Here is a 24,779-nt window from a genome sequence, read left to right as displayed (position 1 = left end):
ATCAAAAATTCTTGGATTTTACACCATAAAAAAGTAGACACAAATACAAAACTATGAAAAAAATTGGGACTTAATTGGACAATTTTTGGATTTTTTACGAATTAAACAAAATGACCAAAATAATTGAAATATAAAATAGAAAAAGGAGGGAAATGAATTATTTGAATTAATCAGAAAAAAACACAGACCGCTGGATCTGGCGTGCATCTGAGATCAATGGTCCACGTTCAAACTAGTGAAACACACCGTTTCACTAATTGAGTCACCCACCCAGCCAGCGTTCAACGCTTGCGTGGCCTTAGTCAAACAAAACTCAACCAATCGATCTTCCACGCAATGAACCACATGGCACACACTCAGCAAAACCCTAAGTACAACACAGACGTCGGAGCTCCGCTTCGGTCGTCTTCCCCGGCGAGTTCCCGGTGGCTCGCGCGGTGGCGCCGCCCTAAAATTTTCCTGAAATTCCTCAAACCGGTATCATTCCACTCAGTTCTACGCTGATTCCAAATATCATATTAGATTCTCCTAATTCTTCCTAGGTTTTGCAATTCGAAGAGGATAAGTTTTCAGATCCAAACTTCCAGTCACAATGAAATCCTTAATACTCACTCAATCTCAATTCTAATCACATATTCATGACCTACTCAGGAAGATCTTCAATTCTATAACCTAAAAACAACAAAAGGAGAGAGTGAAAATGGAATCACCTGGAACTGGAGATCTCTGGAATCACGATCTCACGAGCTCAGCTGCTCCAGATCAACTCCTTTGAACTTCCTTTGAAGCTTTATGCAAAAAGAAATGGCTGAAACCTCTTGAATGTGCCTCAATTTCCAAATCCGATCATCATGATAATGCACTTGAACTGCTTGATTTCGTGAGGAATAACACCAAACAATGGATGATTCTTGATCAGTGAAGTATGAGGATCAAGAATCTGCAATAATCTTTGAGGTTTGTGTGAAGAAAATGCAAATTCGAAAAGAGAAAGTTTGAGAGAGTTTCTTGAATTCTAGATCTGAAAATGCAGTTATGAAGCTTGTGATTAGGGTTTCCCTATTTATACTTTTTGCTAATAACACTGATAATCATTTTAGCCATTTACTAATCATGATTAATGAGTTATTATGCAAATTTCAAAAATGCAAATTGAGTTCCCATGGCCATAATGCACGTGCTCAGCCCCATGCTAGGATTTTAATCCACTCAAGAGCAACCAAGGGTCAGGATTTGAAGGTTGTTTTGCTTACATCTCAAGCCAAGAATGAATGGTGAAGATTTGCTTCATTTTGAACATTTGTGAAACAAGGAACATACCCGCCTCTTTCATGCATGGCAAGGGCTCATTTTTACTCAAATATGGTCTATGAAGAAGGCTGAAGTGAAGCCTTGCCTTGGTTCTTTGTGAATTTTGATTTGTAGCATGATATCATCCTTACAACAAATGTGAAATAATGTGACTTTTGTCCATGATTCCTTAAAGCTTAGCTTGCACAATTGAGTCAGATGATGTCATTTTGAGATGCCTTGAACATGAGAAGCACTTTGCAAAAAGAATGAACCAATTTGAAGCATTATATCAAAAGTTATGCCATTTTGAATTTCCATGCACACTTTGTGATCAAATGACCATAACTCCTCAACCATTCATCACATGGACATTAATTAGTACTTTTTGGAAAGGGGAGACAAAGATCTACAACTTCCATGTTCACCAAAAGTCCATTTGAGACTTCTTTGATGTTGAAAAGTCAACTTGAAAGTGGACCAAAAACTTGCCAAATTTGGAAACTTTGAATTATAGGTCATTTTCCATTTTTAGTAACTTTTGCCATGACCTTTGAATCTTCAAGATGGATGTTTAGAATGATGAATAGACCCCATCTGAACGTGATTGAGGTGTCTCAACTCATTTCCCCACCTCATAGCCCTCAGTTGACTGCACAGTTGACTTTTGGTCCTTAGATGACCTTGAAATTTCTTGATCAACTTGAGGCTCTACCACTTGGTGAAATTGCTTCAAAATGAAACCCTAGCTCATGTAAGCTCCTTGTAATAATCATGTGATCCTCATCCTAAGAAAATACCTCGTCTCTTTGAGAAACCCTCGTTGGAAGAATTGCATTGATTAGGGTTGACCAGAGGTCACAACCCTAATCCAGAGGAACTTGAGGATGAACTCTGAAACCCTTGATGATGATAGAACCATGATGATGGTGATATATCCTTGTAGATAAGATGATGCTCAAGACCTTTGAAGAATCAAGAAACCCTAATTGGAGCCCATACCCTCAGATGGTTGATGATGAATTCATAGTGACCCTCAGGCTTGAATCACCTAACTTCCCCATCTTTTGAAAAGACTTTGGAGGATGACCTTCTCATTTTCATATGAGATGCAAAATGCAATGCCTAATGCCCTAAAACATGAAATGCACTGCCCCAAACTAGTCTCAAGAAGAGGAGGGCAAATTTTGAGGTGTTACACATTCCAATTGTTGCAAGCCTTTACATGCATCACAAAATTGGTGAAGTCTTCCTCTTCGTCATCCTCTAGCACAACACCTAAGTGTTGTTCATTTCCATGAATGAACCCTCCGCTACGGAAGCTAAGTTGCATATCTTCAGACCTTGCGGTTGATGAACCTCGCTGGAACCCCAAACCGGTTCTGCCTTTATTGTCGGAGACCTCTACCATGCGCCCCCACTGATCAACATTGCATTCTTCCACAATCTTCCTTGCATCCTTCAATGAGGACATAGGTGCGCCAACTCTCTTTTCAGCAGTAATAGACAAGGCTTGGAACGAAGTTCCAACCTCATTCTCAGCTTCAACATAAGAGAAAGATGACAGGTGGCTGACCAACAACGCCTTCTCCCCGCCAACGATCACAAGCTTTCCATTCTTCACAAATTTTAATTTCTTGTGCAAAGTGGAGGTAATAGCTCCTGCCTCATGGATTCATGGCTTTCCTAACAAGCAATTGTAGGGCGGGTGGATATCCATTACTTGAAAAGTAATCTGGAAGTCACTCGGACCTATATTCACTGGAAGGTTCACTTCACCAATAACTATTTTGCACGAACCGTCAAAAGCTTTGACGATTACACCGCTATATCTCATAGGCACTCCTTGGTATGATAACTTTGACAGAGTTGACTTTGGCAGCACATTCAGTGATGACCTGGTGTCAACAAGCACATTTGACAAAGCATCCTCTTTGCAATTCATAAATGTGCAAAGCCAGATTATGATTTTTGCCCTCCTTAGGGAGTTCTTCACCATAAAAGCTAAGATTATTGCAAGAAGTGATGTTATCCGTGATATGATCGAATTGATCCACTATAACGTCATGTTCTATAAATGCTTGTTCCAAAAATCTCTGCAGTGCTTCTCTATGCACTTTAGAATTCATGAGCAGAGACAACACTGAGATTTTTGAGGGGGTTTGGAGCAGCTGCTCTACCATATTAAACTCGCTCCTCTTGATCAATCGAAGTACCTCATCATCATTGTTAGCCTTCAAATCGCTGGATTCACCAGACTTACCCTTTGAAGTACCAACTGGATTTACAACAAGCACTTCCATCTTCTTTCCAACAACTGATTCTTCTTTATCCTTTGGGAACACCGGCCCAAACACTCGACCACTACGGGTCACCTTGGTAACATCAGAAATCCTCACCACAGAGTTAGTCGTTGGCAACAGGACTTCTTGACCACCTTCTATCATTAAAGCATTATACTGATACGACATAGCTTTATCAGATGAATACGGGACTGGGCCCGCTAACCGTATAACCAACGGCGATACTGATCTATTGCTGACACCTTTACTATTGATACTGTTGTACTGAATTACCAATCTCTCTGGCTGCTTGAAAATGAGTATTATGACATTCACATCATCATCTACATGACGAGATTGAACAATTTGAATCATGCCTTCATCCATCAGTCGCTGGATGTCCCTTTCACAACTTCGCAACCCCTTGAATTAATACTGCAAACAGCACAACCATCATTGTCATGCTCACAATCACTCACCATACAGATGTCCTTATGCATCTGCACCTAGGATCTTCGGATAAAACGCACATCAAAAACCTTAAATTCGCCAGGACAACCATCCACCATATTCACAGAAGAATTCCCATGAGCGGGTGGTGGATTTTCTTTCACATTCGGCACGCGGTCCTCAAAGGACAACATTCCATTCTTCATCAGCTTCTGAACCTTATACTTGAGCGGATAGCAGTTCTCTATATCATGTCCGGGTGCTCCTTGATGAAAAGCACAACGGAGCTCAGGCTTGTACCACCATGGAAGTGGTTCTGGAATTTGCGGCGGGTTTCTTAGTTGGATTAGGTTCTTGAGAACCAAAGAGGGATACAATTCTACATAAGACATAGGAACCGGGTCGAAAGAGACCTTCTTCCTCTAAAAGTTTTGTTGATGATGATTGTTGTTGGTATTGTTATTGTTTTAGGTGTTTGATCGTTGTTGCGGTTGTTGTTGTTGACGTTGTTGTTGTAGAATTGGTGTTGATTGATTATTAGAGAAAACTGGAATGATTGAAGATACTTGATGGTGATGTTGACGAGATGGTTGATTCCTTCTTATCTGAGGCCTCCTCTGCCTCCCACTGCTTATTGCACTCGACGATGCTTCTTCTTTCGATAAACGTCCTTTTCGGACTCCTTCCTCAAGCCTCATCCCCATGTTTACCATTTTGGTAAAGTCACTAGGGGCACTAGCAATTATATGTTCATAATAAAATAAACTTAGGGTTTTCAGAAACATCTTTGTCATCTGTTTTTCCTCCAAGGGAGAAGTGATCTGAGCAGCCAATTCCCTCCATCTCTGTGCATATTCTTTAAATGTCTCCTTATCCTTCTGAGACATATACCTCAATTGGTCTCTATCAGGCGCCATGTCCACGTTGTACTTATACTTCTTGACAAAAGCCTCTCCCAAGTCGTTGAAGGTGCGAATGCTTGCACTGTCCAACCCCATATACCATCTGAGCGCAACACTGGTCAGACTGTCTTGGAAGTAGTGAATCAACAGTTGATCATTGTCAGTCCGAGTAGACATCTTGCGAGCATACATCACTAGATGACTGAGTGGACATGTGTTCCCTTTATACTTTTCAAAGTCAGGCACTTTGAACTTCACCAGGATCTTGACATTGGGCACTAAACACAACTCAATAGCACTCTTTCGAAACAAGTCCTTACCCCTTATCGTCTTCAATTCCTTGCGCAGCTCAAGAAACTGATCCTTCATTTCATCCATTTTCTCGTAGACATCAGGACCCTCAGACGGATCAGAGTGATAAATGATGTCCTCTACACGAGGTAAGGTGTGCGCAATGAGAGGTGGCACAGACATGACCGGGCTAGATGCCGGCATGGAAGCAAAAGTAGGCGCAAAGCCTTCAGGCATGAAGTTTGGCGGAATTCCCCACGGGAATCCGGTAGACATAGTGGGAGCGAAATGGGCGGTAGAAGCGGGCATGGTAGAGGTAGCCACCTTTGAAATAACAATCATTTGAGGAGGAGGAGTTACAGGCGTTGGAGAAGCTTGGCTCTGAGCAGTCAACACCGACTCCATCATGGCAGTCAGGCGGGAGATCTCGTCCTTTAGTTCTCTGTTCTCTTGCTCTAGATGTTCCTTAATTCTGAAATGATTGGCGCGGGTGTTGTACCGATGATCAGCTTGGCTAAAGCACAGAAGAAATACCAATGAGACATTTGGAGAAAGAGAAACCTACTTATGCAAATGATGCATGAAATGCAATGCTTGTTTATTTATTTTTTATTTTCAAGGATCTTACTATATCATTTGCAAATATATATATATATATATATATATATATATATATATATATATATATATATATATATATATATATATATATATATATATATATATATATATATATATATATATATATATATATATCAACAATTGCAATAATTTTTATATGTCCAAAAATCTCTTTTCATTTATATATTTAGAAGGATTACACTGAGTACAATTTCAGAAACCAAATGTAAATACAAGAGAAAAGGAGACTAGTCATCCTAAGGATCCCTAACAACGATGTCAGAAGATATGGCTGAAGGCGCTTACTTCCTTCGAATGCGACGGATCTCGGTCTCAAAAGAAGCCTTCATCTGAGTCTTCTCGAGGACAAGCTTATCAACAATCTTCTTCCAAGCAACGAAAGGCTGAGGCATGCTAGAAGATGAAACCTTTGGCTCTCTCTGTCTCTTCGTCACTAGGTCTTCAAGTAAATCAATAAGTGCATCTTTGTCCTTAAACTCCAACTGCAACTCTTCATGCTTCTTGCTCAAAGCGCGGAAACGCTCTTCCCACACATCTTTCTCTTGCTTCATCTTGACGAACACGTATTCCAACTCCTCTATATCTTGGTTAGGGAGAGTTAATGGCTCAACCACAACCATAGACATAGGTCTTTCACAAGTATACAGAATCTTCAACTCTAAAGCTCTCTTCTTCACCCAAAGAGTGTAAGCTTCCAAAGCCACACAATTGCATGGACCAAGCTCGGACCTTCCCTTCCTATGCACATTATGCCAAGCATGCACAATCTTCTGCTTCAAATGTCGGGGATCTTTACCCTCTTAATAGAAAAGACCTTCTAACAACATGTTATTAGGTATGTCTCTCAAGGGGAACCCAAGTTGACGAAGAGCCAAAGCAAGGTTGTAGTTAATTCCTCCTTGTGTACTAATGAGAGGCACATTAGAGAATTCACCACAACTATCAATAATATCCAAACTGCCCAAAGAAGGATTATACCAAACTATATCATCATTAGTGAGAGACATAAGTCTCTGAGACCACCGTAGACATTGTTTGTTCTCCACAAAAGCAAGTGTCTGAGGCAAGTGCGAAATAAACCACTTGTACAGAAGAGGAATGCAAAAGACAATGGAGCCACCACCCTTAGAATTCTTTAGATGCAAAGAGAAATACATATCACCCAACAAAGTAGGCACATGATTCCCAATCAAGAAATGTCTAATGGCGTTAACATCAACAAAACTGTCAATGTTAGGGAACAAAGCTATCCATAAATGAGCAACACAAAGATAGATTCAAAATCATCCACACTACCAGCTTGAGCAAAAGCAGTAGCTTCCTTGATGAGGAAATCAGATGGCAACCCAAATAACCCTCCTTTCTTCATTCAATGAGCCTCTATCTCAGACTTCTTCAAGTGAAGAGCTTCAGCAATAAGATGAGATATGGGAATCTATTCCAATCCACTAAAAGGTACTATACTAGAAACAGGTATCCGCAAAAGATGAGAATACTCCTCCAAGGTAGGCACAAGCTGAAAACCTGGGAAAGTGAAACAGCGATAGAGAGGATCATAGAACTACACCAATACACTCAAAAGTCCTTCAACCACATCGGCAGACAAGATGGTTAGAAGCTTCCCATGGCGTTGTTTGAAGTCCAAGGGATCTAATACAAAATATGCTAGCTTCCTTAACTCTTTCAAGTCGGGACATCTGAAACTGTACTTCTTAGTGTTCCTTCGTCCACAATCCATGGTGTGAAAAATATTTGCAAATAATACCTCAGTTCGTTGAAATTTTCATGTGATGAATGTTATGATGCGCATGAATGCATGAATGCAACAATCACAAATAAGGGATCACACACAAGGCAAATAAACAAAGGTCAAGGGATGAATCAAGTCATTGTCAAGATCAATCATCCATTTTGGTGGATTATGGTTTACACCTTATCAACACCCAAGTACTATTGATATTGACAGGACTTGATTGGATCAACAAAGAATCAATGGTTTGTTGTAAGTCACGAGCATAGAGTCTGGGTAAGAACCATCCTAAAGGAGTGAACTAAGGATAAAAACCTGTAGATCATGTTCTAAAAAGTTCCCAGAGTCTTAATTCCATCTATCGGATATTACAAGTTAAGATGATTGACTCATCGACCCGTAATATTCTCAAGAGAAACTCGTCTGAGTGTAGTATCGCGTAACAATTGTTATTAAGTATACACTTAAACAGTTTCCACACTACATCCTCAATAAGCCAAGAGGGGGTAAATCTTCTACGGTTCTCAGCTTCTCACACCCAAATTAGAGATAGTAATGCCTAACCATAAATACTTGTGTGACATTTCCAAATCCAAAAGAGTATCCACTAAGCAGATGGATATCAAGCTAACTTGTTAGGGACTACTCCACACAAGTCGAACATGACTATATCGTCCTCCTATCTCAATTTCACTCAAGTTCAGGTTAGAACTTATCTCACCACTCGGAGATCACCAAGCACAACAAGCAGATTATATCACCACTACATATATACAAACATCACATATATACAAATATATACACACAAAGAGTAGGCTAAACCAACTGGAGACTACTCCCTAGCAGAGTCGCCACATAATTTCTGTAGCGGTAAACTCATGATCATCAAGCTATGGATAAGCTTGATATCAAATAACAAGAGTCGCCACTGTGCTTTTATTATTTCTAAGAGAAAAGGGGAAAAGTACGAACAAAACCCAAAAGTAAGAAGTTTTCAAATCAAAACTAATAAAATGTCAGAGATTACAGATAAGGGGATTGGTTACATAGCGGGAAGGTGTTAGCACCCAATGTGACCTAGGTACTCCTAGGGAGCCCTTTTTGTGTGCATATGTATTTGGTACAAAATGATGTTTACAAACAAATAGAATTGGGGGATGAGAAAAGAATTCATTAATTATATTTTTGTGTTTGACAATCCCTTCGGACTTGTGCCTACGTACCAACATAAAAATGAGGGATTAAAACCTCGTAGTTCGAGATACAAATTTCAAAATGGATGCATTATTTTTAACAAAAAATAAGTTTAAAAGGCACAAAGTTCTAAAAATGGTTTAAATGAGTTAGTTCTTTTTGGCTTTTGAATATTTAGGTCAAGTATAATTAAGTTTATTTACAAGTTTGATTAAGAAAAGAAGTTTGAAAATGCAATGGCATAAGGCCAAAGTTTCTAGTTTGCAAAATGGTCAAAGTGTTTTAGAACAAAACTAGTTCAAACAAATGAAATTTTAAAAATGAGGGAGAGATTTTGAAATTAAAGAAATGGGGAGGAGATGAAGAGACTAATCCTATGCACAAAATTAAAAGTTAAGGGTTGAAAATATCTGACCAATGGGTAGCAATCCAATAGACAAGAATGTCAATAGAAACCCAAATTCCCTTGGACATTTAGAATCAAGCAACCCACAAATGCACAATTATATCAATCTCGAAGAGCAAGGCATCAAATAAAGGTAGCCACATACAAGCTTAGCCACCCCATGATCTTCTTGTAGATAACCCATGTAACAGATGAATTCACAAGTCACAGGTTCAAAATAATAGCTTCACAATGATCATGTTACAGATGAACTCAAAGGGATCCACAAAGATATATCATATGAAGTTTCAAATTGCAAGCACTTGATTTCATAGAAAGTTGGCATTGGCCAAGTCCTTTATCATATGAATGTTACCTAAATTCTAAGTCCATTTGTCCAAGATCAAGTCAACAGTCCACACAAAAGTTTTTTAGGAGTTTTGTTATTATTATGTACATTAATGGTCAAAGACCACACAAGTAAACAAAGTATACATAAAATGGAATATATCACACAATATGGTCCAAGTGGACAAAGTGAAAATTGCATTTACATAAACAATTAGAATGGTATGAATAATGGCAAATGAATTAAGACTAAAATTAAATGGTATTAAAGTAAATGGCTTGAAATTAAAAGTTAGTTGTTAAGGAGTTAGAAGTTAGTATTGTTTTGCTTTTGCTTTTGCTTTTTTAGTCATTCTTTGGAGAACACTGAACCCACTTATCACAAGCATGGATCCTTGAACCAAGACATCTTCCAAAGGAAGGAAAAAAGGCCAAGTTTCCACACAATACCATGAAAGAGTAGAGACTTACAATCTCACTAACTAGAATGCTATACCTTTTTATGTCATAAATTTAGCACTATGTTAAGCAATCATAATTGGACTTATGTAGAACTCACAACTATTTGAGAACGGGCAATTGAATTTTGGTGTTAATGCATGTTAGAGACATAGTATAATGGACTATGCTCATGAAACATACCACACACAAAAAGAATATGCAAAAGAGGTGGCCTAATCTCATCCATATTTATGTTGATTTTTCAATCAACTAGGCTTATGACTTTGAGATATCATAGGCCAAATGAGATGAATGCATAAAGAATGGGAATGAGATGAATAGGGAGGGGAATGGATCAAAACTCAAATTGGTCAAAGGAGGACTTTTACCAAATTAATATCATCCATTCATTTTGGGATATGGAATGTACATTCCATCAATCCCCTAAATCCAATGATATTAACTTGACAAAGTCAAATCAACCTTGACCAAGGCCTAACAACAAGAGTCAAACTCAAACAAACCATCACAATTGGTAAACACAATTAATTGGCATTTATTCAAACTAGCAATGTGAATGGCACGAGTGCATGGGCATGTACAGGCCAATGATGCAATGCATTAAGGTCCAAAATGATTCAAATTGAAGTCTGAATGAAGCTTGAATGGCAAGGCATTGCATTAATAGGCCATGAGATTTATCATAGGTCAAAAAGGGTCAAAGGACCTTGGAGAAAAAATTTCATAATTTTTGGAAACTTAAAAGTATTTTTAAACAATTAAAAATATTCACAAAATCAATTAAATCATGAAAAATATTAATAATGATCCAAAAAATAATTTTAATTCAGAAAATGAAAGAGGATTTTATTCTAATTTTTTTGGTGAAACTCCCATATTTTTTGGATTAATATTAAAATTAATACGAATTAATGAAAATAAAGGAAATAAAATGAAATTAAAATATTTAGAAAAAATGTGGACCACTTAATCTCCCTCATTAATTGAGGTGGAAAATCAAGTGGATCCAAACATGTGTTCCACCATGCACACGAGTCAGCGTGCCACACCAATGGTATTTAAAACTAACGCTCGTGATTAAAACAAAATGAGATGATCATGTGGCTCTGAATCGTTCTAGCGCATCACCGGAGCAAAACGCTGGTCACCTTCTCAGGCGACCCTGGCCAGACTGGTTCACTCATGACCATCACAAAAATGAAAAAGAAGGACATGATTTTAAAGTAAAAATGGCACTGATCACGAACCTGACCTTAATTCATCCTAACTCCAAGTATATTGAGAGATACATGGAGTCAAAATTTGAGGTACATGATCTGAGTTGCTTCGATTTGACCTCAAAGAAACTCAATCTTCTTGCCTACATTGGTAGGATTTCAGACAACCAAGAATCCAAGAGAATTGATGAGAATTGAGAGAGAATCGAAGAGAATAAAAAATCTAGAAAATACCTACAATGGTGTGTAGAACTCGATCTCTCTTACTTTGATTCTTGCTTGATCTCACTCAGGAAGCTTGTAGAAGTGGTTTAGAGGTTAACAAAACCTTTGGATCCCTGGAGTTTTGAATCTCCAAACAGTGATATTCAAATTCAATTTTCAAAAGAAAATTCTCAGGTTTCTCCTTTCAAATGTGAGGGTTTGACGTATTGGAACAAAGCTGGCGTGCAAGGGTCCTCAATTATGATGCTAGAGGCTCTTATTTATAGTTGTAACTCATGATATTTGCACCTTGAATTTGAAATTCCAAATTCAGCAATGGATGATGCATGCTTGCATGGGCGTGTACAGGCCAATAAATCCACTCAATTAAGTCCATAATCAACTGTAATTGAGTCTGAAAGTGAATTGGAATGCAAGGCAAATGTGTGGCGCTGTTTGAAGTTTGATCCTTGCCAAATGATGATGCCTTATTCAAGCCATGCGCAGACCTCTCAAACCTTGTCCAAAATGGATGAAATTGGACTCTTTGTAAAGGTTGGATTAAGAGGGACAACTCTTATGTTGAATAAATTCCCATTTGAAGTTTGTATCATGATGAATTTTGAGGTGGAAGTTTGGAAATTTTAACATATCAAAAAAATTTCTAAGTGTCAAGCCATATGTTCACTTATTCCACCTTGGCTAACTTTTTATATGAGCTTCAAATGAGAAAAGTGTCTTCATCAAAGTTGTAGCTATTTAAAAATACTTCAAAATGGTTACCAATTTGACCTTATTTGGGTTTGGGATGAATGAGTTATACATTTTTGAAGTTGAGGAAAATCACTTGTTCAATGGTATTGGTCCAAAATGACCTATAATGTATCCTTATATCACATGCTCATAAAAGTTGAATTAGCTCTTCCTCAAAACATAAAAGTTGAAGTAGACACCTTGACTTTGAATTTGAGACTTGGAAATATTTCATATCATAAAAATTGAGCAAGTTATGGCCTTGGGAAGTTGACCTCCAAATTAGGGTCTAGACAAAATGACCTATAATTTTTCAACATAAAAAATGACTTTCCAAGCACAAATAGATCTAGAAATCAACATGAAAGTTGTTTGGAATGTAATTTAGAATAACTTTACTCTTAGAATCATTTTTATAGATACAAAGTATAGGAGATAGGGTCTAGGGAACCCCCGTTTTGATCAGATGAATTCCTCTAGTCAACCACCATCAACCAACTTGCTAACTTGAAATTCTCTTGACTTTTGGGACTCATGGGAGATCATATATGCATAAGATGATGGAATTTTAGGTTTCCCTTGAAATATATGATCAATTGTTGAATAAGCTTGTTGAAGAAGTTGGTCAAAATACCCAGATGAATTAGGGTTTCCTAGGCAAACCAATTCCAAACTCTTGAAGGATTCTTGATCATAATACCATGTGAAGCTCATGGGGACTCATATATGATTCCTAGAGACATTGTAGATCATTTCTTGATTGAGATCCTTGCATTCAGGGTTTTAACCCTATCTATGAACTTGATGAATCAAAGGTGATCACGTGCCCTACCTACAAATGAGTTAGACAAATGCAAAGACATATTTTGTGTATTTTGGTTAGTGAATGATAAAATAAAAAGTATGATATGATCACATGGTGCTTGGTGATCTATCCTAATGCAAACCCAATGAGTGAGGGGTGAGGAGGATACCAAGATGTGATCCCAATGCTAATGCATATGATGAGATAGAATGAGGGATCTTAGGGTCAAAATTGGGGTCTTACAGCTGCCCCTATTTAAGGACATTCTAACTGAGGAGGTGAAAAATCTTCATATTGACTCAGTAGAATGGGCTTAAATAACAACATATAGAAACAAATTTTGGTCCCTAAGAGACCTCGTGATGCATATGACATGAATGCTAAAATAAACTCTTTGTGGGGAATATTTCCACAAAGAAAAAGAATTCAGAGAGACCGAAAGTCCGTAGGAGCATAATACATTCTGTAAGGAAAACTCATTGGGGAGACAGAGACTCTAGGGGGGTGAAAGGTTGTGCGTAGGTGAAACTACGACTTAAAACTGCTGTGGGATATGAGGAATTTCGTGAAACTGGAAAGACTCGGCCGGGGAGAAAAGGAACATTTGCAGGGGAAATAGATAAATCAGAATAAAACTGGAATACTCGAACCAAGCAGGAACAATGAAAGAAATACGCACTCAACTCAACTGGGGAAGAAACAATCTTCAACACTGGAGGAGCAGAAATATATTATCCACTACCAGTTACTAGGTACGGAGATAATAAATATATGATAGGGAGGACATCTATTACCAGTTAGGGTAAACATATCAAGGATGAGTCGCCGAGGACCACCAGAGATGTATTCATTACCGGTTACTGGGTAAGAATAGACTTGTTCGGGAAAAGCTGAAAATAGGATTTACAACTACCGGTTACTGGGTAGAAGAACAAAAAGGAGAGAATATTCATCACTTTTTAAAGTGAACATATCAAGGATAGACTCAGCGGAAAGAAAATCTGTCATCGGCTAAGATGAACATATCAAGGATAGACTTTCTGGGGATGTTAAGGAGGATATCCGTCATCGGTTAGGATGAACATATCAAGGATAAATCGCCCGAACAAAAAGTATGAATTACATCTATTGGATGCTGGATAGAATACCCTCAAAGAGGATATCCGTCATCTGTTAGGATGAACATATCAAGGATAGACTCCGAGCGAGAAAATAGGGATTACATCTATCAGTTACTGAATAGAAAACCGCAAAGAGAATATCCGTCACTGGTTAAACTGAACATATCAAGGATAAACTCTGCAAGGGGAGAAAAAGCAGGATTTACAACTATCGGTTATTGGGAAGAAGACCGCAAAGAGAAGGAAACCCGTCATCGGTTAGGATGAACATATGAAGGATTAAGTCTCTAGGAAACAAATAAGGATTACAACTACCTTTTTACTGGGTAGAATGCAATCAAAGAGAATATCCGTCACCGGTTAGGATGAACATATCAATGATAGACTCAAAGAAAGGGAAGAAAATATCCGTCATCGGTTAGGATGAACCTATCAAGGATATACTTCCCAGGGAGACGTGAAAACGAATCCGCTGGGGAGAAAAAGGGCTACTTTTTTCGGGTATTGGGCGAGAAGTAACAAACTACAAACTAAGAAGAACACTACCAGGTACTAGGTAATAGACTCTTAAGGTAACCAAATATATCTATCAAGGTGAGATCTAGAAAGAAACGGTCAATCAAGACTCAACCCGATGAGGATATAGCTCAAGGGGAGTGGTTCCATCCAGATAATCAACTGGGGAGCAAGCTGAAATAATAATTATCCACGAGAAAATAACTTGGTGGAGAAAGGAGAAAGGTTAAAGTCTTTTTGCTTAGGGGGTTGATACTCTACAATTGAAGGAGGATAGACACACTAGACCTGTATGGGGATAAAGTACCACCGTAACAGAGAATCAAATCATAAGAATGAATCACAAAGTGTAACAATGAAGTTGTATGAGTATATATATATATATATATATATATATATATATATATATATATATATATATATATATATATATATATATATATATATATATATATATATATATATATATATATATATATATATATATATATATATATATATATATATATATATATATATATGATTATGCTGACAAAACAATCACAAAGGATACAAAATGTCTCTGATTTGAATCATCAATACAAATCCTAGCCGGACCACCAAATAGGGAAACATTGTTGGAGAAAAGATCATCAACTCAAAAGCCCGACCCTAGCTGGGCTAGAAAAGAGGAGATCTTCTAAGGATACTGCTACCAATTCTACGGGGAATTTTAGGTCAACACCATATCAAATGAGAGACAACCCTATAGGGGAACAGACAGAAACAACCGCTAGGAAACCAGGAGGAAACTCTGGCTAGAAGAAAATCTAATGGAGACTTGCAGGGGAAACCAAAGTTCTGTCGGAACTGATGCAAACTGCTACAACGAAATGCCCCTACTCAACTGGGGAACAACCATAAATCAGCTAGGGACAACGGTGAATTAACAGTTGAGGAAATCAACAAACATCGGGTGTTGAATATGTTGTCGGGGATGAAAGAGGAATCACTCCTACTGCTTGGGGAAAACCAATAATGCTTCATACTTAGGGCTTACTGCTTTCAGACCACTATTGATATTCCTTTTAAATGAAATCGATTGCTTAAAGTTGATGCTTTTATATGTTTAAGAAAACATGGTTTTAATTAAAATTTTAATTTAAAAAATGATCATAATAAAATTTAAAACTATTTGGCTGAATTAAATAAGAGTAGAAATAATTGGATAAAAAGCTCAACTTTATTTAATAGAATGATGGTTTGTAAATGACAAGATTCCATGGATCTTTACAAAAGTTGAAAAAATGGTAATTTACATGGAAAAGGGTTACATTGAATACAATGATCACTAATCCTTCTGCTAACTTTTGATGTCCACTATGCTCTTGGCGACAGTGGAGATGATGAATCAGAATTGACCGATTTTCTGAAGAATGTCTTAAAAACTGAAGATCAACAAGCTGCAGTTACTTTCCATAATCCCTAATGTTTGCATAAATTGTCCCAAGGTGGGTACTCAAGTTATCGGGATAATTCTTATATGTTTTATGTCTCTAATTTTTGCCTAGATCGTCCTTTCGAGTTTTTAATCCACTGAGACGCTCCTTTTTACCTAAGCCTCCCTTTAGGGTTTTCAACTTAGCGAGTTGTTCTTTTCTTTTTTAGGCGAAGTATTTCTTGACTGCATCTGCATTCACAGGACGAGTGAACTCTTCACCATCCATAGTTGCAAGAATCAAAGCACCGCCTGAAAAGACTCTCTTAACAACATATGGGCCTTCATAACTAGGAGTCCACTTACCCCTAGCATCTGGTTTGAAAGATAGAATCTTCTTGAGCACAAGGTCACCTTCTTTAAACACGCGAGGTCTGACCTTATTATCAAAAGCTTTCTTCATTCTTTGTTAATATAACTGACCATGACACATGGCAGTCAACCTCTTCTCTTCAATCAAATTCAGCTAATCATACCTGGTCTGACACCATTCCACCTCAGTCCACTTGGCTTCCATCAAAACACGCAATGATGGGAACTCAACCTCTACGGGGAGCACAACTTCCATACCATATACAAGAGAGAAAGGGGTTGCCCCTGTTGAAGTGCGGATGGATGTAAGATACCCGTGCAAAGAAAATGGGAGCATCTCATGCCAATACTTATATGTTACAACCATCTTCTGAATAATCTTCTTGATGTTCTTGTTTGCAGCTTCAACAACCCCATTCATCTTAGGTATGTAGGGAGAAGAATTATCGTGTGCAATCTTGAAGTCTTTGGAAAGAGCTTCCACTATGTTGTTATTCAGGTTCGATCCATTATCAGTAATGATCTTACTTGGCACACAATATCAGCATATAATCTGATTCTTGATAAACCTCACAACAACTTGCTTGGTTACATTTGCATACGATGCCGCTTCAACCCACTTTGTGAAGTAGTCAATAGTCACCAAAATGAAACGATGTCCGTTTGACGCTTTGGGTTTAATCATACCAATCATATAAATTCCCCACATGGAGAAGGGCCACGAGGAGGAAATGACATTCAACAGTGTCGGAGGAACATGAATCTTATCTGCATAAATTTGACACTTGTGGCATTTTTTCACAAACTTGCAACAGTTAGATTCCATTGTCAGCCAATAGTAACCTGCTCGCAACATCTTCTTCGCCTTTGCATGTCCATTGGAATGAGTACCAAAGGAACCCTCATGGACTTCAGTCATCAATAGTCCTGCTTCGTGTCTCTCGACGTATCTGAGCAGCACCATATCAAAGTTTCTCTTGTACAAAACATCACCATTCAGGTAGAAATTGTCGGCTAATCTTCTCAAAGTCTTCTTATCTTTCAAAGATGTCTCAGATGGGTAAATCTGACTTTGAAGGAAACATTTGATATCAAAATACCATAGCTTCTCATCTTTGACCTCTTCAACAATAAATACATGAGTTGGCCTATCAAGACGTATCACAGTCAAATTGGGAACCTCATTCCAATACTTCACTACAATCATTGAAGCCAACGTTGCAAGAGCATCTACCATCCGGTTTTCATCTCGAGGGATATGATGAAACTCAACTTTTGTAAAGAAAGTTGAAATCCTCCTCGCGTAATCTCGATATGGTACCAAACCGGGTTGATTCGTCTCCCATTCACCTTTGATCTGATTCACAACCAAAGTTGAATCTCCATAGACGTCCAAATATTTGATTCTAAGTTCAATGGCCTCTTCCAGCCCCATAATGCAAGCTTCATATTTTGCCATATTATTTGTTCACTTGAAAGTCAATCTAGCTGTAAATGGAAAATGAGTTCCTTGAGGAGTCATGATTACTTCCCCAATGCCATTCCCATACTGATTAACAACTCCATCAAATACCATGCCCCAACGTGAACCATGTTTTGGCCTTTCCTCAAGCAATGGTTCATCACAATCTTTCATTTTCAGGTACAAGATCTCTTCATCAGGAAAATCATATTGTACTGACTGGTAATCTTCTATCGGTTGGTGAGCCAAATGGTCAGCCAAGACACTACCCTTGATCGCTTCCTGAGATCGGTATTCAATATCATACTCTGATAACAATATCTGCCAACGGGAAATCCTCCTAGTTAAAGCAAGTTTCTCAAAAATGTACTTGATTGGATCCATTTTGGATATTAACCGAGTGGTATGATTCAACATGTATTGACGTAGACGCTTAGCATCCCAAGCCAATGCGCAATAAGTCTTCTCAAGCATAGAATACCGAGTCTCACAATCGGTGAACTTCTTAGTGAGGTAGTAAATCACATATTCTTTCTTTCCAATTTCATGTTGTTGACCAAGAACACAACCCATACTCTCTTCAAGCACAGTCAAATACATGATTAATGGTCTTCCTTCAAAAGGTGGAGATAGAATTGGAGGCTCGAGCAAATATTCCTTGATACTGTCAAACGCTTTCTAGAAATCTTCGGTACAATCATAAGATTGATGTTTCTGAAGAAGCTTGAATAGAGGTGACACGTGGCAGTCATGTGTGAAATGAATCTTGAGATATAATTCAAGCGACGAGAAAACCTCTGACTTGCTTCTCAGTTTTGGGCACAGACATCTCTTGTATTGCTTTGACCTTGGCAAGATCAACTTAAATACCCTTCTCACTGATAATAAAGCTCAACAACTTACCAGAACGAACACTAGATGTACACTTATTTGGATTCAAGCGGATTTTATACTTCCTCAAACGCTGGAAAAGCTTCAACAAATGCTCAACATGTTCTTCTTCATCACTCGATTTAGCAATCATATCATCAACAGGGACTTCGATCTCTTTGTGCATCATATCATGAAAAAGAGAAGTCATTGCTCTTTGGTAAGTTGCACCAGCATTCTTTAAACCGAAAGACATCACTCTATAACATAATATTCCCGAAGGTGTAATGAATGTGGTCTTCTTCATATCTTCGGGTGCCATCTTGATCTGATTATATCCGGAAAATCCGTCCATAAATGAAAAGACTTTAAATTTAGATGTATTGTCTACTAACATATCAATGTGTGATAGAGGGAAATCATCTTTTGGACTGGCTTTATTCAAATCTCTATAATCAACACACATACGAACTTTTCCATCCTTCTTCGGAACAGGCACAATATTGGCGACCAACTACGGATATTCGACAGTAATAAGGAAATCAGCCTCAATCTGTTTCTGCACTTCTTCTTTAATCTTCACTGCCATATCAGGATGAGTCCTCCTCAACTTCTGCTTGACTGGCAGGCATTCTGGTTTCAACGTCAATCTATGCTCCACAATCTCATAATCCAACCCAAACATGTCTTGATAGGACCAAGCAAACACATCTGAATGTTCTCGTAGAAGATCAATCAACCCCTTCTTCACTTCTAAACATAGTCGAGACCCAATCTTGACTTCCTTCACGTCATCCTCGGAACCGAAGTTGACTAACTCAATCTGCTCTTTGAATGGCTGAATGGATTTTCATTCATGCTTAAGAAGACGAGACAATTCATCACTTACTTATTCATCACTTTTCTCCTCGGCCTCAATCATAGGGAATTCAAAATTTGAAGAAGGAGAACGATCATTGTATTCAATGGGGTTAGGAACCAACCTGCATAATGATTTGATATTTGGATTTTAGAGAATTGAATTGTGACCAAATATTATGCATTTGGGCAATTTTATTTATTTATGTTTTTTGTGATTACCATTTTCAGAATAAAGAAAAAAGTAAAACAAAACATCATATATATGGATGAATAGAATTTTATTTTATTGATGATCAAATTTGAAATGTCTAACAATGTTCACTTCTCCCTTAGGCATAGGAGAAGGATTTTCAAAAACAAATAAAAGCAATTACTTAGATCGATGCACAATAACAGGAATATCAACAGAAGTCCAATTGTTGCAAGCTTTTCTATGCGTCACAAAATTGGTGCAGTCTTCGTCTTCATCACCCTCGATCACAGCAGCTAAGTGTTGTTCATTACCATGAATGAACCCTCTGCTACGGAAACTGGGTCACGCATCTTCAACTCTAACCACTAATGAACCTTTGTGAAAACCCAAACCGGCACTGCTCTTCTTATCGGAGACCTCTACAATTTGTCCCCACTGATCAGACTGACCATCTTCAACAATTTGTTGTGCATCCTTATATGAGGACATAGGTGCCCCAACTCTCTTTTCCTCAATAATAGACAAAGCTTGGAACAGAGTTCCAATCTCATCGTCAGCTTATACATAAGAGAAAGATGACATGTGGCTTACCAACAAAGCCTTCTCCCCACCAACAATAACAAGCTTCCCATTCTTAACAAATTTCAACTTCTGATGCAACGTTGAAGTAACAGCTCCTGTCTCATGAATCCATGGCCTTCCCAACAAGCAACTATAGGTCGGGTGGATATCCATTACATGAAAAGTAATTTGGAAGTCACTTTGACCTATCTTTACTTGAAGGTCCACTACGCCGATCACAGTCTTGCGAGAACCGTCAAAAGCCTTGACGATCACGCCACTATATCTCATAGGAGCACCTTGGTACGACAACTTTGACAGAGTTGACTTTGGCAGCATATTAAATGAAGAGTCGGTGTCTACCAGCACATTCGACAGAGCGTCATCTTTACAATTCATAAATAGAGACAACACTGAAATCTTGGAGGGTGTTTGGAGCAACTGCTCCACCATATTGAACTCGCTCTTTTTGATCAGACGAAGCACCTCATCGTTATCGCTAGGCTTCAAACCGTTGGATTCATAGACTGACACTTTGGAACACTAGCAGAATCTACCACAGGCGCATCAACCTTCTTGCTAACAGATATATCCTCTATATTCTTTGGGAACACCGGCCCAAAAACTAGACCACTACGGGTCACCTTAGTAACATCATCTATGCTTACAACAGAACTGGTCGTAGGTAAAGGAACCTCTTGACCATTCTCTAGCATGGTAGAATTGTACTGATATGGGACAACCTTATCGGATGCATACGGGATAGAGCTCGCTAACCGTATAACCAACGACGATACGGACCTGTTGCTAACGTTGTTATTGTTGATGTTGTCGTACTGGATCACTACTCTTTTAGGAGTTTTGAATATTGGGACTATAACATTCACATCATCATCTATATGACAGGACTGGACAATCTGAATCAAACCTTCATCCATCAACCTTTGGATGTCTCTCTTCACAACCATACAACCTCTAGGATTGACACTACAAATTGCACAACCATCATGGTCATTCTAACAATCGCTTACCAAACAGATATCCATGTGCATCGTCACCAAGGACCTTCTAATAAAGTGGATATCAAATACCTTGAACTCTCTAAGACAACCGTCCACCATATTAACAGATGAATTCCCATGGGAAGGTAATGGATTAACTTTGACGTTCGACGCACGGTCCTCAAAGGACCCCATTCCATTTTTAACTAGCTTCTAGACTTCATATTTTAGAGGGTAGCAATTCTCGATATCATGACCGGGAGATCCTTGGTGAAAAGCGTAAGGAAGTTCCGATTTATACCACCATGGAAGTGGTTCAGGGATTTGAGGTGGGTTCCTTGGTTGCAACAGGTTCTTGAGAACCAACGATGGGTACAATTCTGCGTATGTCATAGGAATCGGGTTGAAAGAGACCTTCTTCCTCTCAAAGTTTTGTTATTGTTGATGATTATTGGTATTGTTGTTGTTGTAGGCGTTTGTTCATTGTTGTGGTTGTGGTTGTTGACATTGTTGTTGTTGAATTGGTGTTGTCTGATTGTTAGAAAATAGTGGGATCACAGATGATACTTGATGATGGTGTTGACGGGGTGGTTGATTTCTTCTTACATGAGGCCTTATTTGCCTCACAACGGATACTACATTAGTCTCTACTTCCTTCTTCTTACCATAGCTATTACCATACCTCTTGCTGGATGACGCTTCCTCCTTAGATAATTGTCCCTCTCGGACACCTTCTTCTAGCCTCATCCCCATGTTTACCATCTCGGTAAAATCACTGGGGGCATTGGTAATCATCCGCTCATAATAAAATGAGCTCAGGGTGTTGAGAAAAATCTTGGTCATCTCCATCTCTTCCAAAGGAGGGGTAATCTGAGCGGCAACCTCTCTCCATCGCTGAGCATACTTCTTAAACGTCTCCTTATCCTTCTGAGACAATGACCTTAACTGATCTCTATCTGGTTCCATATCAACATTGTATTTGTACTGCTTCACAAAGGCTTCACCCAAATCATTGAACGTGCGGACACTCGCACTATCCAAACACATGAACCACCTCAGAGCGGCACCGGTCAGACTGTCTTGGAAATAATGGATCAATAACTGATCATTATCGGTTTGCGTAGACATCTTTCTGGCGTACATCACAAGATGTCTGAGTGGACAGGTATTCCCTTTGTACTTTTTAAAGTCAGGCACTTTGAACTTCACCGGGATTTTAACATTTGGAACCAAAAGAAGTTCCGCATCACTCTTACCAAACATATCTTTACCCCTCAAAGTCTTCAACTCCTTTCGCAGCTCAAGGAATTGATCTTTCATCTCATCCATCTTTTCATACACAACAGGGCCCTCAGACGGCTCAAAGTGATAGACGGTGTCTTCAACATGGGGTAGAGTATGCACAACAGGTGGAGGCACATACATGACCGGGCTAGATGTCGGCATGGAAGCGACTGTAGGCACGAATCCTTTAGGCACGAAATTAGGTGGCATTCCCCATGGGAATCCGGAAGGCATGTTAGGGGCAAAGTGAGCAGCAGTGGCAGGAATGGTAGAGGTAGAAACCTCGAAAATAACAGTCCTCTGAGGAGGAGGAGTTGCAGGCGTTGGAGAAGACTGGCTCTGAGCGGCTAGCACTGACTCCATCATAGTAGTCAGACGGGCGATCTCGTTCTTCAAATCGTTGTTCTCTTGCTATAGATGCTCCATAATCTATGAGTGATTGGCACGGGTATTGTATCGATGAGTCAGCTTAGCTGAAGCACCGAAGAAATACCAATGAGACATCTGACGAAAACGAAACTTGCTTATGCAAATGAAGCATGAAATGCAATGCTTGATTGTTTTTATTTTCAAGGAACTTACTATATTATTTGCAAAATATATAATAACAGTTGTAACAGTTTTGATTGACCAAAAAGTCTCTTTTACTTATATAGTTGGAAGGTGTGCACTAAGTACAATTTCAAAAACCAAATGATAATACAAGAGAAAAGGAGACTAGTCATCCTAAGGATCCCTAATAATAACATCGGAAGATCTGGCTGCAGGCGCATACTTCCTTCGAATGCGTCAGATCCCGGTCTCAAAAGAAGCCTTCATCTTATTCTTCTCGAGGACAAGCTGATCAACAATCTTCTTCTAAGCAACAGAAGGCCGAGGCATACTAGAGGAATATGAAACCTCTAGCTCTCTCTTCCTCTTCATTACTCGGTCTTCAAGTAGCTCAATAAGTGCATCTTTGTCCTTAGACTCAAACTGCAACTCCTCATGATTTTGGCTCAAAGCATGGAAACGCTTTTCCCACATATCCTTCTCTTGCTTCATCTTGGCGAGTGCGTCTTCCAACTCCTCTACATCTTGGTTAGGGAGAGTTAATGGCTCAACCACAACAAAAGACATAGGTCTTTCAAAAGCATAAGGCATCTTCAACTCCAAAGCTCTCTTCTTCACCTAAAGAGTGTAAGCTTCCAAAGCTACACAATTGCACATACCAAGCTCGGATCTTCCTTTCCTATGCACATTATGCCAAGCATGAACAATCTTCTGCTTCAAATGTTGGGGATCTTTACCCTCTTGATAGAAAAGACCTTCTAACAAAGTGTTAGTAGGTTTGTATCTCAAGGGGAACCCAAGTTTTCGACGAGGCAAAGCGGGGTTGTAGTTAATTCCTCCTTGTGTACCAATGAGAGGCACATTGGAGAATTCACCACAACAATCAATAATCTCCATGCTACCTAATGAAGAATCATACCAAATAATGTCATCATTAGTGAGAGACATAAGTCTCAAGGACCACCTTAGACATTGCTTGTTATCCACAAAAGCAGGCATTTGAGGCAGGTGCAAAATAAACCACTTGTACATAAGAGGAACACAACACACAATCGTTCCACCACCTTTAGAATTACTTAGATGCAAAGATAAGTACATATCTACTAACAGAGTAGGCACAAGATTCCCAATCAATAAAATTCTAATGGCGTTAACATCAAGAAAACTGTCAATGTTAGGGTACAAAGCCAAACCATAGATGAGCAACATAAAGAGAGCTTCAAAAGCATCCACTCTATCGGCTTGTGCAAAGGCAGTAGCTTCCTCGATGAGGAACTCAGAAGTCAACCCAAATAATCCTTCTTTCTTCACCCAATAGAGAGGATCATAGGACTGAATCAATACACTCAGAAGTCTTTCAACCACATCAACAGACAAGATAGACAGAAGCTTCCCATGGCGTTGCTTGAAATCCAAGGGATCTAATATAAAAGATGATAGCTTCCTTAACTCTTTCAAATCGAGACATCTAAAACTGTACTTCTTAGTGTTCCTTCATCCATAATCCATGGTCTGAAAATATTTGCAAATAGCACCTCAGTTCCTTGAAATTTTCGTGTGATGAATATTATGATGGGCATGAATGCATGAATGC

This window comes from Lathyrus oleraceus, chromosome 3 (genome assembly GCF_024323335.1).
Source record: "Lathyrus oleraceus cultivar Zhongwan6 chromosome 3, CAAS_Psat_ZW6_1.0, whole genome shotgun sequence".
In the NCBI taxonomy this organism is placed as follows: Eukaryota; Viridiplantae; Streptophyta; class Magnoliopsida; order Fabales; family Fabaceae; genus Lathyrus; species Lathyrus oleraceus.
The sequence above is the reverse complement of the archived record's forward strand: the minus strand, read 5'-3'. Positions refer to the sequence as shown.